Genomic DNA, 15,435 nt, shown 5'->3' with positions numbered 1-15,435 from the left:
GCCCAGGGCTGGTGGAGTTGGGGAGCTGACCCCCTGGTAGGTACAAACAAGTCTTCCTCACACTGAGGGCAGGCGGTGGCGAGGTGCTTCACAGCACTGGGTATTACAGGAAGTGTCACAGCAAAACTGATCAAATTAGTGAGTTTTTTTGTTTTTAACCAAATTGAGTCTCTCACTGACATGAACGGCTGAAAAAATTCTATTCAAGTTGAATGAAATTTTTTCAGTGCGAATTTAAAACATTTCAAGACATTCCCAATTTTTTCTCCCGAAAACTCTTCACCAAATTCAACCTGAATTCCTGAATAGTTTCACTGCCCTGAAAAATGCATTTTTATTTTTTTTGGCAAATTTACCATTCACTGAAGAAATGTCTCCATGCTCTCCCTGTGGGCCATGAGTGACTCTATCTGGGTGATTGTCTACCTGAGCTCTCTGGGAGAGGGGATGCACAGAACATTTGCCCCCCACTCTCGTAGATTGCGTTGGATACAGGCTGAGTGTAGTGCTGCACACTGGGATATTTGTGGGAACTCCCAGATTGTGAACTTGGGAACCACTTGTGAGATGAGGATCCTGGGTGGAGGAATGCGCAGAGGGGTAAGGATGCTGTGTGCTCCTTGTCCCAGGTGCTTTATAGCTCAGGCCCCAGGTTTCAATGGCATGGCACAGGCTGATGGGTGTTGGGAAAGCAATGAAAATGTTGATATGTTGAATAGTGACTCCCTGAGAGGGCTCCGGATTGACATCCCTTCGCTAAGTAGCTGCATTGTGTAACAGTCACTAGGTAGCAACATTGCAACTTTTATACTATTTATGCTGCTACAGCGTCTAATGGACCTAAGATGGCAAAGCAGTGTCCCAAAGGAGTGGGGCATCTCTGCTACTGGGACAAGGTGAGAGCTGAGAGTAATGCAAGAGAAAAGGGCACCTATCGCTAGGCTTGGCAGAAGTCGGTTTTTATTTGTTTCAATGGATAATATTGATTTAATCCATAAAAATAAAAAATACTTAAATACATTTTCAGTTGCAGAAAATTATGGGGGATCAGACCGTGGGTGGGTCAGTCAATAGTTATTTAATTACAGTACTTGTTGAGATTCAAAAAGTTAAAGCTTTAAACTGTTAAAATACAAATTTTTAACATCCCGTGTCAAAATATACCAAGTAAATATCCTTAAATCAAACTCTAAGTTCTCAAGCAGCATTTTTCGTTCTTTGCCGATCTGTAAATTTCAATGGTCATCAATGGAAATTTTTTTCATCAGTTTGTGTTGGGTGAAATCAACATTTACCAAGAAAAATCTAATTCTTCGAAGCTGAAGTATAGTTCATCTTTTCCTCCTGTTTATCCTCTACAGAATCCTCCTGGCTCTCACTGATGGCTTCTTATGTCTCGCTCGCGATCTATATTTTCCACAATAGACTCCCCCATGTGTATCCCTTACCCTGTGCCGCCACCTAGTGCACAGTATATTGTCTTTATCGTTGGTGCTGCCTGGCTATCCAGCAGCCACAGCACCTCGGCTGAGAAGGCTTTTCTGTAGGTGTCCTTTTCTCTTGGCTCTCAGTGGGTGCCAGTAACACAACACGGCGGGGTCCTTATTCTCTGCTGCCACCCAGTGGCAGCAAATGTAGAGTGCAGCTGCCCCTTTCCATTGTCCTTATCTTCCACTCTCCTCTAGCAGTCATTACAGAGTATAACAGCCTGTTCCCTCTTCCTTATCTCCTGTCCTCTAGGGGTATTCCCAGAGTAAAATGGTCCTTTCTCCTTTCATTACCCTCTGCTGCTACCCAGTAGCCCCACTGTATAATACAGTTGTGTCTCTGGCCAGGTCTAAACAGAAATGTTTCCCAGTACAGTAATGTTGGTTAGGCTTTTTAATGACACTTCTTCCCCAGCAAAATCCCTAGCGTAGACCTGGGTGTACCAACCAAAAAATGTGCTCTTACTAATATAGCTTATTTCTTTCAGGGAACCCATCTGTATAAGCTCTACAAGCAAAATCACTTTCTTGCTGGTAAAAGCCATGTCTGAGGTCGGAAGACTTTCAGGGAGAGCTCTGCCCACCAACCTTGTTCTAGTTTGGGCTAGATTTCATACCAGAATAACTTTGTGTATTAGGGGTGTGATTTTTTTTTTAACCAATATAATTACACTGGCACAAGCCCTTATACCTGGCAGTTACAGCAACGCAAAGATTCCTTATACCAGGATAGCTCTGGCTACAATTCACCAAAATATCATTATCCAAATTCAGCAGGTAAACTACAGTTCAAGTTGATTCTGACTGTAATGATCCCAGTACGGACTCCTCTTACCTATTTAAATCTTTGCACATCCGCAAATGTTATAAGCGCACGTGACCAAAGACTGAGCGAGAAGAAAGGGCTACACAGCATCTGAGTATCAAACAGCAAAGCAGCTGCGCTCGTCACCATTTTGTCTTTTTTTTTTAAAGTGAGATTTCTGAATTCTCAGACAATCTGGACCAGGGTTTCTCAACCTGTGGGCCGAGACCAGAAATTGTCACCAGAATGTTTCAAAGGTGGCATGGCAGCTCCTGTCCCACAGGGCTGGCTGGGCTCGTCCCCCTGCTCCAGGCACTGCAAGCTCTGGGGCAGAGGTGGTACCAGCCCATTGGGGGCCCTAAGCAGGAATATTTGGGGGGACCCCCCCACAGCACACATACTAATAACTAATAGGGGGCCCCCTTGAGCTGCTCAAGGCCCTAAGCGATTGCTTTGTCTGCTAACGCCTAGTATCAGCTCTGCTCTGGGGTCCCAGCACCACTCAGGTTTGGCCCAGCCATCATGATGGCGGGAGTCCGGGTAGGCCAAATCCGAGTGAGTGGCACTGCCCTGGGTGCCCTGTTAGGGTCTAACCGGGTGAAATGTAAGAGCTACACTGGAGTCAGACAGGAGGACCTGATGGTCTCTTCTGGTCTTAAACTCTATGAATTGCTGATAAATGGGGATGGGTGGTAGGGGAGAGGATTGAGGGTGGGGAGAGTGTTCCGGGGGGTGGGGAGTGTCAGGCCAGGGGGAGGGGAGAAACACTGGAAGGGGATCAAGGGAATGGTGGAAGGGGGAGGGGTGGGCTAAGGAGGTGGGGATTGTCAGCTCCACATTCCCCTATCTCGTTTGAAGCCACCACCCCTTTCCCTTCCCCTCCCCTACTCCTCTCTAACCTGGGTGGTAGTGGGGGGGGGAGAGATGCCTCTTATTCACAGCCCCATTGCTCAGGGCAATGGCTGGGAGACAGAGAGGGACACACCTCAGACAAAGGCGGGAAGGGGGTGTCAGCAGCCCCAGGCTCAGTCAGGATCTCAGGGACCCTGCTCCTCTGGGGGCTTTTCTGCCCCCGCCCCCCCATGCATGAGCCTGGTCCGCACACTTCCACTGACACCACCGACAGGACTCGGTGCTGAAATGTGGTGTCCTTGATCTCTTAAAGTGCGGCTGCACCTATCCTTCTATCACAGCGACAGCTCTGATCAAACTGTTCCAGCTAATCCCCTACCATAAACAGAGGTGGATCAGATTGCGAGTTTAGTAGTTTAAAAAAAAAAATCTGTAGGGGTATTATTTAAATTAGAAATGGAGAGAAAGCTGGCAGGGAGAGAAGTCAATCAATGACATGTTAGAAAGGGTGAAGATAGCTGATAAGTGGCTGAGCTGCTAACGAAATATATAGTCTATATTGCACTATATGACTGGAGAGGAGCAAATAGAGACGGCTGCTTGGGAATTTTCCATCAAAATGTTTTTTGACAGAAAATGCAGTTTTGTCAGAATCAACATTTTTCACAGGAGTTTCAGCCAAACATTTTAAATGTTTTTCCTGATGGAAAATTGGAATGAAATATTTTGTCCTGGATCAGGATGATTTGAAATGAAAATATCAGTTTGTCAAATCCAGTCAAAACATTCAATTTCAGGCCAGTTGGATGCACCCAACTGAGCAGCCATGATACTTCATGGGAGCTGTGGGCTGGGCTCTTGGGCTGGACTACATTTCCCTTGATGCACTGAGGACTCGCTTCTGCTTGAACCATTCAAAAATTCATAGATTTGAAGGCCAGAAGGGACCACTAATCCTCTAGTCTGACCTCCTGTATAACATAGGCCATAAAACTTCCCCAAAATAATTGCTCTTTGAATTAGAGCAGATCTTTTTAATAAAAATAACAATCTTGATTTAAAAGTGTCAGTGATGGAGAATCCACCATGTCGCTTGATTACTTGTTCCAATGGTTAATTACCCTCACTGTTAAAAATGTATGCCTTATTTCCAGTCTGAATTTGTTCAGCTTCAGTTTTCAGCCATTGGATCTTGTTATACCTTTCTCTGCTAGGTTGAAGAGTCCATTATCAAATATTTGTTCCCAATGTAGGTACTCATAGACTGTAATCAAGTCACCCATTAACCTTTGTTGTTAAGCTAAATAGATTGAGCTCTTTGAGTCTATCACTGTAAGGTGTGTTTTCTAATCCTTTGGTCATTCTTGTTTCTCTTCTCTGAGCCCTCTCCAATTTATCAACATGCTTCATGAATTGTGGTCACCAGAACTGGACACAGGATTCCAGCAGCGGATGCACCAGTTCCAAATATAGAGGTAAAATAACCTCTCTATGCCTAGTCGATATTCCCCTGTTTATGCCTCCATTGCAGTCCATCAGATGAGATGTAATCCAGCCAGGGAGTCCAGCTCAGAGAGGAAAACAGGACCATGAAGCACCCACACTGCAACGCCCATGGATCGCTGAAGCAGCTCAGGGGGAGAGAGTTTAATGTCTAACCTACCCCAATTAAATGTTTCAGTTTGGTTAAAAACAAAAACCAAAATGTATCAATCTGAGAATGTTTGTTTATCATTAGGGGAAAACAGGTAGGCACATGCCTGTGGAGGAGAACCTAGATCTTCTGTCTCCCACTCCTTTGCCTTAACACTAAGACCATCCATCATTAACATGCATAGAATTTCACATAATGAAATCGCTTTTATTTAACCCCATGCAGGAGAGCTCCTCTTCAAGCAGAGAAATGGACAATGGAATGATGGTGACTGAATTCATCCTTACGGGACTTTCCAATTGCCCAGCCATTCGCTTATCCCTTTTTGTTGGTCTACTTGATAACCCTCGCTGCCAATGGCCTCATCTTCATAGCCATAGGGACTGAGGCTAAGCTGCACAACCCCATGTACTTCTCCCTCAGCAACCTCTCCTCGTTAGATATCTGCTGCCCCACTGCTACAATGCCCAAGATGCTGGAAAACCTCTTGTCTGAGAGCAACACAATTTCCTTCACTGGCTGCATGTTGCAGCTCTACTTCCTGGTGGCTCTAGCAGGGACGGAGGTTTTCCTCTTGGCAATGATGGGCTAGATGGTCATGGCCTAGATGGCCTGGAGGATGGTGTGGATTGCACCCTCAGCAAATTTTCAGATGACACTAAACTGGGAGGAGTGGTAGATACACTGGAGGGTAGGGATAGGATACAGCAGGACCTAGACAAATTAGAGGGTTGAACCTCCTAAAGTTTAGGTTGGATATTGGGAAAAACTTTTTCACTGGAGGGTGGTGAAGCACTGGACTGGGTTACCTAGGGAGGTGGTGGAATGTCCATCCTCAGGGGTTTTTAAGGCCTGGCTTGACAAAGCCCTAGCTGGGATGACTTAGTGGGTGTTGGTGGTTGGGATGACTTAGTGGGTGTTGGTCCTGCTTTGAGCAGGGGATTGGACTAGAAGACCTCTTGAGGTCTCTTCCAACCCTAATATTCTATGGATCTGGTCAGAAAATGAGGGTAGGAAATCACTAAAATGTTCATGATTTCCACCCCACCCTGTTTTTAATCCAAACCTCATTTGACCAATATTGTCCAACCATCTCTGTTACACCTTAGTGTAATACAAAGATGTGACTATGAAGAACATTCTAGACATGGCTGAGTCAGACAAACCAGATTATTAGGGCTGGTCAAAAAATTGTCAACTTTTTCAGAGAATTGGGAGTGTGATTAAATGATTTTTTTTTAATGGAAAGTATATGCTTCCCTTGCAAATTATTGATTTTTCATCAGGAAACTGCCAAAACCCCCGAAACTTTTAGAGGGTGGCAGTTTCGTCTGAAAATGTTTGTTTTTAGCAGTCTGGGGCCAAAAATTGTTCAGTTTGCAGCTGAAATTTTTCAAAATTTGGTTGTTTGAAAACAAAATAATGGGTTTGGGAGGGGTATGTATTTTGTCCAAAAAGTCAAAATTTTCCCTGGGGGAAAAAACAAACATGTTCTGACCAGCTGGATAGATGATTTGTTTGTCAAAACCCATTGTGACATGGTGAGGAATACAAGGTTGATAGCGGGTGATTGTTCTGTATTTCCAAAGTTTCATATATGATATTCCAAAAAAAATGTCTATTATCTGATCCTTTGTACCCAGAAGGCTGAGATTTTTCAGAGGTCCCTAGAAAATGTGGATGCCTCAATTCCCATCAGTTTTCAGAACTGGGCTTCCAAATTCCTTGGCAGCTTCAAGAATTTCCGTCATTGGCTTCTCCACATTTATCCCGGTATAACTGAGTCCACAGTTAAAGTGGTACACCTTCACGCATTGCGCTCAGGCTTAGGCATCCAGACACCTAGAATGGAGCAGCAGGGTGACCCTCAGAGACACAAACATCGGTACACACGGAACGGTCACTTCCCAAATTTAGGTGCCAACTCCGAGTGACACCTACAGGGTTTGGCGGCAGCTGAGGGGGGGGAGGATTGTGAATTGCAGTGGGGCCTAGAACTGGTTCATGTTACCTCTTCTCTGGCAAGGGAAGAGCCAGGGACTCTCGGGGACAAAATCCGTCTCCTGGTCTGCTCCTGGGGCAGTGTCTGCACTGCCCCTTATGCAGGGATCAGGATAAAGTCCTTCTTGTGAGTTCATTCCCATTTGTGTTTCTTTTTTGAGTGGCCCAGCAAATGGGCTTGCCACTAGCCGTGTCTGGAAAACGGTGAACTTGAAGCAACTCGCACAGAGTTTCATGGAAAGAGACTCTGAATTCACAGCATTGGGCATGCCCAGAAGACGTAGGACCTCACTGCCAGAAGAAATGGGGGTAGGGTGAATGTAAAGGCTAGGGTGAAAGTTATAAGGTCCAGTGTGTGGGTGTCACTGCAGGAAAGGTTTGTCATGATCACCAAGCGTAATTTAATTTGTCTACAGAAAACCAATTGTAACATCATACCCATTAATATGGAAGTAATCAGAAATCTGCTCATCCAAGACCAGCTGCTAGCTGGAGGCAGAATCTGCCATTCATAAGGGCTGCATAATGCAAGAGGTTACATATCACTAAATACCGATCATAAGACATTGTAGCTAGGAGATAGAATTCAGCACCTGCCAGAGAATCAAAAGTATAAATTGCATGATGCAGCTGCTAACAGAAATGGGTCTGTCCCCAGTCAGGAGACTGGCCAGCATTCTGGTCAAGATGGGCAAAGAGAAGCAGATCTCCAAGCAGAAAGAATGGAGGTGTGAAGGGGGGGTGCGAAGGTTCTGATCACCCACAAGTAGCGCAACAACGAGGATGTTCCTAGCCATGCTCACAGTGTAGATCACTAGAAGCTGCAAGAAGAGAAGAACCTTCAGTTTTTGGGTATTCCTGGATCCCAGGAGGATGAATTCTCTGACGGACTTTTGATTTCCCTATTTTGCATCTGCCATGGCTTGTATCGAATGGAACCAAACAAACTCTGCCGTGTAATGAGGAGAACACAGAATTAAATGTTAATACATTGGCACCACTTAATTCTAGACTTGTTAAACCTGCCTCCTCCTTTTGGCCAGCAGTGTAAGGACTAGCTGGAGAATCCAGACCAGGGCTTCAAACTGGATTTGATATTTTGGAAAGTGGATTAGATTCTACTTCAGGTAAAATGATAATCATAGAACCATGCACTCCAGCCTAAACCCTAAGAAATATTGAAATCCTAGGCATGAAATAAAACCAGTATAAACCTCTCTTCTCCGCCATCTTTTCATGCACAGTTTGGGACATTGCAATCCTAATCCACATCCCCATCCTCCGCCACCCTAGATTGCCCTGCAAGTTAAGCATGTGCTCAAGTATTGTGGGGAATTGGGGTCTAAATTGCTAGCAATCTCCTGGGGGCAGCTACCATTTTGTGCTCACTTCTAAAACAAAATTACTGAGGCGATACACACACTGTGCTCTCTGTCATGGATACTTTATTTTTATTCCTTCTGTTGCTGTTTGCCTTTAATATAAAATAAAAAAAGTCATTGAGGCTGAGATTTTCAAAGCTGTCTAAGGAATTCAGTCATCCAATTCACAATCAAACTAGTGGGAACTGTGTGTTCAAATCCCCTAGACAGCTTTAAAAGGCTCAGCTGGAAAGTATATGCTTACTCTCTGTGTATGGGAAACAGAAAAGAAGCCAAAGTCCTAGATAGAACTTCAAGATCACAGGTCAAGGCAGGGGAATTAGGGGCAGGATTGCTGCTGTGGTTGGTGAGCTTTGGGAAATGTTTTTAATTATGATTTTATTTTTGTCTTTTATATTTCTTTACAACAGACAGTAGCTTCATGGAGCAGTGGACAAGTAGTTATGCTTTGTGGACAAGTAGTTGATAAATTGAAGAGGTTCAGAGAAGAGCCACAAGAATGATTAAAGGATTAGAAAACCTGCCTTATAGCGATAGACTCGAGGAGCTCAATCGATTTATCTTAACAAAGAGAAGGTGAAGGGGTGACTTCCATACAGTCTGAGTACCTATATGGGGAACCAATATTTAATAATGGGCTCTTCAATCTGGCAGAGAAAGGTACAACATGGTCCAATGGCTGGAAGTTGAAGCTAGACAAATTCAGACTGGAAATAAGGCATAAATTTGTAACTGTGAGGGTGATTACCCATAGAACAATTTACCAAGGGTCATGGTGGATTCTCCCTCACTGACAATTTATAAATCAAGATTCAATATTTTTCTAAAAGTTCTGCTCTAGGAATTATTTTGGGGGAAGTTCTCTGGCTTGTGTTATACAGGAGGTCAGACTAGATGATCACCATGGTCCCTTCCGACCTTGGAATCTATGAAACCTGAGAGGTGGCAGATCTCTGTTCAAATCCTTTCTCCCCCTGAGCCAGAAGGAGGACTTGAACCAGTGTTATCCTACACCCCAACTACATAGCCTAACCACTGGGTTAAAAGTTATGAGGGAGGTCCTCCTCTTGCCCCAACTCCAGCCATCCTTGCTTTGCATAAGATTGCCTAAAAGGGCCCAATCTGGTAGGTGAGCTCTGACCATGTTTACCAAATTGGGCCCCACAGACAAATGAGGCAGAGGACTGGTTATCTCCTCCCAGCTTGTACATCGCTCTGGGGCTCAGGTGTCTGTGTGGTTGGCGTTGGGCTGCGGAGCACATGCCCAGAGGCACCTTGGGAACTTTTACTGCAAAAAAGCAGGAGCCCAGGGAGTTTAGGGACCGACAGCGTTTGACGGCAGCTCAGCAACAGTTTTGTGAATCCCAGAGGGGGCCTGACTCTGGGATCTTCAGGGGCCTAAAGTGGTAGTTAGGTACCCAAGTTCCTTTGTGGATCTGGGCCTTTTGGATTTTGGCCCTTCCCTGTTTAGGCAATTTTGAAAATCCCACATGGGACCTCTCTGCATCTTTAGCCTGTGAAATACCTTTGAAAAGCTGCCCCCTGTCTCTGGGTGTGTCTGCTCCCTGTTTGCAATATGGGGATCACAGCGCTGCCTACACCACAGGGGAGTTGTGAGGCTAAAGAAATTGTGTGAGGCGCTTACTCCAATGTAGGCCATAGAAGTACCTCAGAGAAAGCGAAATAATGAGGTTCCTGATGGGTAATAAGTTCAAAATCAGCGATTTAAGGACTTTAGTCCCATTTTCAAAAAGTTTTGGGGATTCCTGTCTTCCAAAGCAGACACTTCTATCTTCCATTGGAAACCCAGTTTTTTGGTGAAAAAAGTTTTGATGGAAAATTTTCCATCATCCCTTGTTCAAAACAGCTGTCCCTGGAAACTTTGACCCTGACTATCAAGCTGTATATTCTCCACCCCAAAGAGAGAAGAAAAAGTCTTTGTCTCATCTATGAGTCCCTTACGTTGCAAGGATTCAATGCATCAGGGAACCTGTCTCAATGGAGGCATAAAAGAACCTAAATACTCAGACTCCTCAAGGTGTGGCTTCTTCAGAGTTGCTCAACACGCTGCTCGCAAGCTTTAAAGCCCGTGATTAGATTAGATTCAAATATTTTTTTAAAGTCAATGTTTTTTCTACACGTTATTGCTTTTTAACCAAGCACATCGGTGCATATCTTTAGCTTGGTCCTTTTTCTCCACTGCTTTGTACCTTTGTGTAGCCATTTCTCTGTGAGCAATGTGAGCGGTGAATGGGTATGGAAACACTCCTCCTAGTACAAGTGGGTAATTCTGATATGGAGTCATTTTGCACTCACCTTGCATCGGTAGAAATGACTACACATGGTACAAGGGAGCAGAGAGTCAGCCGCTGGTGTGTTGTTCCTCTCCCCTTACCATTTTGCTATACTACGGAATAATTTATAATTTATAGCTGGAATTTCCAGCGGAACCGAAGGGAGTTACCCACCCAACTCCCCTGAACTTAAAGTTCTGTGCCTGAAAAAAATGTAATCAGGATCTTGGCTGCTAAGTACAGTCTTAGTGGGTCTCTATGAAAGTGATTCATAGATACTAAGGTCAGAAGGGACCATTATGATCATCTAGTCCGACCTCCTGCACAAGGCAGGCCACAGAATCTCACCCTCCACTCCTGCGAAAAACCTCTCACCTGTGTCTGCACTATTGAAGTCCTCAAATCATAGATAGATGGATGGATGCAGTGTTTGTCGAAGCCATGTCAGTCCCAGGATATGAGAGAGTCAAGGTGGGTGAGGGAATATTTTTTATTGGACCAACTTCTGTGGCAAGAGAGGCAAGCTTCTGAGCGTCCACGGAGCTGCTCTTGATGGCTGGGAAATGTACGGAGGCTGGGTCTGCGCTACGGACCTCACAGCGGCGCAGCCGTGCTGCTAAAGCTGTGCCGCAGCAAGGTCTCCCGCGCAGCCGCTCTTCTGCCGGCAAAATCAAACCACCCGAACAAGCGGCGGCCGCTTCATCGGCAGGAGAGTGTCTCCCGCCGACATAGCGCTGTTCACACGGGCGCTCCGTAAAACTTTTGTCCGTCAGGCCTGGATATTTCTTTTCACACCCCGACAGACAAAAGTTTTACCAACAAAAGCGCTAATGTAGACAAAGCCAGAGAGTGTCACAGATAAATACAAAGGGGAACAGATTGTTCGGCATAAGCAGTTAACACACATTTCAAAGGACCATTCAAAGTGAAGTGGCTCGTTACTACCCTCCAGTCATAGGGAGGAAAGGAAGGGGGGTGGAAAAAAGCAGCTGGGGGTGTGTGTGTGTGGTTAGTGGGGGTCACAGATTGTTGTAATAAGCCATAAATCCAGTGTCTCTGTTCAGTCCATGATTTTGAGTGTCTAGTAAAGTTATGAATTTAAGCTCCCAGGATTGTCTTTTGAAAGTGTTGTGCAGGTTTCCTTTGAGGATGAGGACTGATAGCGTAGACACAGAGTGATCACTTTGTGAAAAGTGTTCTCCCACAGGGGATGGGGTGGTTTTGTCTTTGATCATTTTTGTCTTGACTTCATTAAATCACTAAATGCTCCATAGCGATCACTGTGCTCTCAAATGAACTCTCACAGGAAAATGATAGCCGGTGATGCTGGAGCTCAGGATATGAAGTCTAGTGAGGCGGATGGGCTAAGTCTGCTGACCCGGGCTGGGAGACTCGCTCCTGGTTGCTCCAAAATGCTGTGTAGACACATCCAATGTGGTCTGGCTGGTATCGGAGCCAGGGATATCAACCTCTGTAACCTGACCTGGGGAACAGGAAATAAAGCCTGGTCTACTTGGTGAGACAGAGCAATCCTCTCCTCGTTTTACAGAGCAGGGAGATTCAGGCTGACGTTCTCAAAACGGGCCACTTGCTTTAGATGCCTCCTGTTTTGGATGTCCAAGTTGTGACACACTGAGCCTGGCTTTCCAACTGAAGTCAGTGGGAGCTGTGGGATCTTAGTGCCACTGTACATAAAGTGCCAGATGTCCTACACTGGGCATCCACAAATGAAAACACCACTGAAAATTTGTTGTATCAGAGATTATGTATATAAATTTCTTATACGATTCACCAATGTCACGGTGCGGGACTCACCCCTGCGGTGTTTCCTGCTGGTCGTCCTTGAGAATTAGCTCTTCCAGCCTCTGGAGCGCCCTCTGCAGGCCGGTGTCCCGCTTGCCGCTGGCCCCCGTGTCCCTCCCAGATCACGGTGCCCCTTTACCCGGGCTGCTGCCCCCTGCAGTACCCCACAGATTTGGGTCTCCCCTCCCCAGGGAACCCCCACCCTCTATCCCCACCTCACCTCACCTCCCCAGCTCCTCTGGCCTTCCCCCAGCCCTGCTCCGCCTCAGGTACTATGGTATGCTCCCCAGCAGCCAGGCTTGTCTCCCTCTACAGCTAGAGGAGACTCTCTGCTCCTGGCCTACTGCCCTCTTATAAGGGCCAGCTGAGCCCTGATTGGGGTGTGGCCACAGCTGAGCCTGCTCCCCCAATGAGCCTGGGAACTGCTTGCTCCCAGCCACAGTCCTGGGCTGTTTTAAGTCCTTTAAGGCTGGAGCAGGTGACCATCCTGCTACAACCCAACTTAACCAGTTAATGAACCAACCTGATAGCTTTCTTTGACAGGGTAACAAGCCTTGTGGATAAGGGGGAAGCGGTAGCTGTAGTATATCTTGGATTTTGTAAGGCTTTTGATACTGTCTCACGTGACCTTCTCATAAACAAACTAGGGCAATACCATCTAGATGGAGCTACTATAAGGTGGGTGCATAACTGGTTGGAAAACCATTCCCAGAGAGCAGTTATCCGTGGATCACAGTCATGCTGGAGGTGCATAATGAGTGGGGTCCCACAGGGATTGGTTCTGGGTTGGGCTCTGTTCAATATCTTCATCAGTGATTTCATAGAATCATAGAATCATAGAATATCAGGGTTGGAAGGGACCCCAGAAGGTCAAAATATTTAGATAACGGTATAAAGAGTACTCTTATAAAGTTTGCGGACCACACCAAGATGAGAGTGGTTGCAAGTGCTTTGGAGGATAGGATTAAAATTCAAAATGATCTGGACAAACTGGAGAAATGATCTGAAGTAAATAGAATGAAATTCAATAATGACAAATGCAAAGTACTTCACTTAGGAAGGAACAATCAGTTGCACACGTACAAGATGGGAAATGACTGCCTAGGAAGGAGCACTACGGAAAGGGATCTGGGGGCTCATAGTGGATCACAAACTAGATATGAGTCAACAGTGTAACACTGTTCCAAAAAAACCAAACCTCATTCTAGGATGTCTTAGCAGAAGTGTTGTAAGCAAGACATGAGAAGTAATTCTTCCACTCTACGCCCGGCTGATTAGACCTCAACTGGAGTATTCTGTTCAGTTCTGGGCGCCACATTTCAGGAAAGAAGTGGACAAATTGGAGAAAGTCCAGAGAAGAGCAAGAAAAATGATCAACGGTCTAGAAAATATGACCTATGAGGGAAGATTAAAAAAAATTGGGTTTGTTTAGTCTGGAGAAGAGAAGACTGAGAGGGGACATAAAAGGTTGTTACAAGGAGGAGGGAGGAAAACTGTTCTCCTTAACCTCTGAGGATAGGACAAGAAGCAATGAGCTTAAATTGCAGCAAGGGTGGTTTAGGCTGGACATTAGGAAAAACTTCCTAACTGTCAGGGTGGTTAAGCATGGAATAAATTGCCTAGGGAGTTATGGAATCTCCATCATTGGAGATTTTTAAGAGCAGGTTAGACAAACACCTGTCAGGGATGGTCTAGATAATATTTAGTCCTGCCATGAGTGCAGGGGACTGGACTAGATGACCTCTCGAGGTCCCTTCCAGTCCTATGCCTCTGTGATTTTATTATCTCCACAGATAGAAAACAACTGTAGGACATGGCTAGCAGGAACCACACAGTTGTGATACAGTTCTTCTTTGTGGCTTTTTCCAACATCCTGGAGCTCCAAGTTTCACTTTTTTTTTCTGGTGCTGCTGTTGTACCTCATCACCATGGTGGGCAACATCCTCCTCATCACGATCACGGTGGTGGACCCTGCCCTTCAGTCCCCCATGTATTTCTTCCTTTGGAATTTGTCCTTTCTGGAAATGGGTTATACTTCGTCCACTACCCCCAAGATGCTGGTGAACTTATTCTCCGAGGACAAGAGTATTTCCTTCCTGGGCTGTGTCACACAGATGTATTTCTTCTCCTTCCTGGGGATCACTGAGTGTTGCCTGCTGGCTGCCATGGCATATGACTGTTACATGGCCATATGTCACCCACTGCGCTACACGACCATGATGATCAGAGGTGTGTGTCTCCAGCTCTCAAGTGTGTCCTAGCTCATCAGGGTGCTGGTGGGAGTCGGGCAGACAACTTTCATATTCCCTCTGCCCTACTGTGCGCCTATTAGCATCAACCACTTCTTCTGCAACCTGCCCCCGCTGCTGCAGTTGGCCTGCACGGATACCTACAGGAATGAAATAGCTGTTTACACCATCTCTGTCTCCTTCATCATGGTCCCCTTCCTGCTCATCCTTGTATCCTACATCCGTATCCTCCACGCTATCCTCAGTATTCCATCAGCCGCGGGCAGGAGCAAAACTTTCTCCACCTGCTCCTCCCACCTCATCATGGTGACCTTGTTTTTCGGGTCTGGCATCGTGACATATCTGAAGCCCAAATCCAGCTACTCACTCGGCAGCGACAAACTGCTTTCCCTGTTCTACTCAGTGGTGTCTCCAATGCTGAACCCTTTGATCTACAGCCTGAGGAACAAGGAGGTAAAGGAAGCCCTGAGAAGGGTGATGGTCAGAAAAATATTTATTTGAAAAGTGGGGGTAAAAATGTTATTTTAATAGTCTTGTGATGGATTTGGAGTTGCCTGTTGTAGCCTGATCTATGAATCGTATATTAATTATATTGATTACTTAAGAATTCCCAGTTATCACTCTGAGGTATTGAAAGTTCTTGTCCCAGTATCAGGCCCAGTGTTATTAAAGTTACTGTTCAGTTGGGAACCTTGATGTCCACGGTTGCAACACTCACACTTTAGGAACCCTTCTGTCTTTGTAATCGTTTATTAATACATTCAGCAAAGTCACAAACACTCTAACCCAGCAAGGTAGACTGAAATAATACATACTGTACATCCGAACTTCCATATACTCCCACCATCCCTTGCAGAACAACCAGAAATGTTAGCCATTATCTTCCTCATCACCATCACTTTCTCATT

At 45.5% G+C, this 15,435-nt stretch overlaps 1 pseudogene; it reads left to right on the top strand.

Moving 5' to 3' along the window:
* The first annotated feature begins 14,076 nt into the window (after positions 1-14,076).
* On the top strand, positions 14,077-15,028 carry LOC142069080 (olfactory receptor 10A4-like; annotated as a pseudogene).
* The last annotated feature ends 407 nt before the right edge of the window (positions 15,029-15,435 follow it).

This window comes from Caretta caretta, chromosome 14, assembly GCF_965140235.1.
Source record: "Caretta caretta isolate rCarCar2 chromosome 14, rCarCar1.hap1, whole genome shotgun sequence".
Lineage (NCBI taxonomy): Eukaryota > Metazoa > Chordata > Testudines > Cheloniidae > Caretta > Caretta caretta.
The sequence above is the reverse complement of the archived record's forward strand: the minus strand, read 5'-3'. Positions and strand labels throughout refer to the sequence as shown.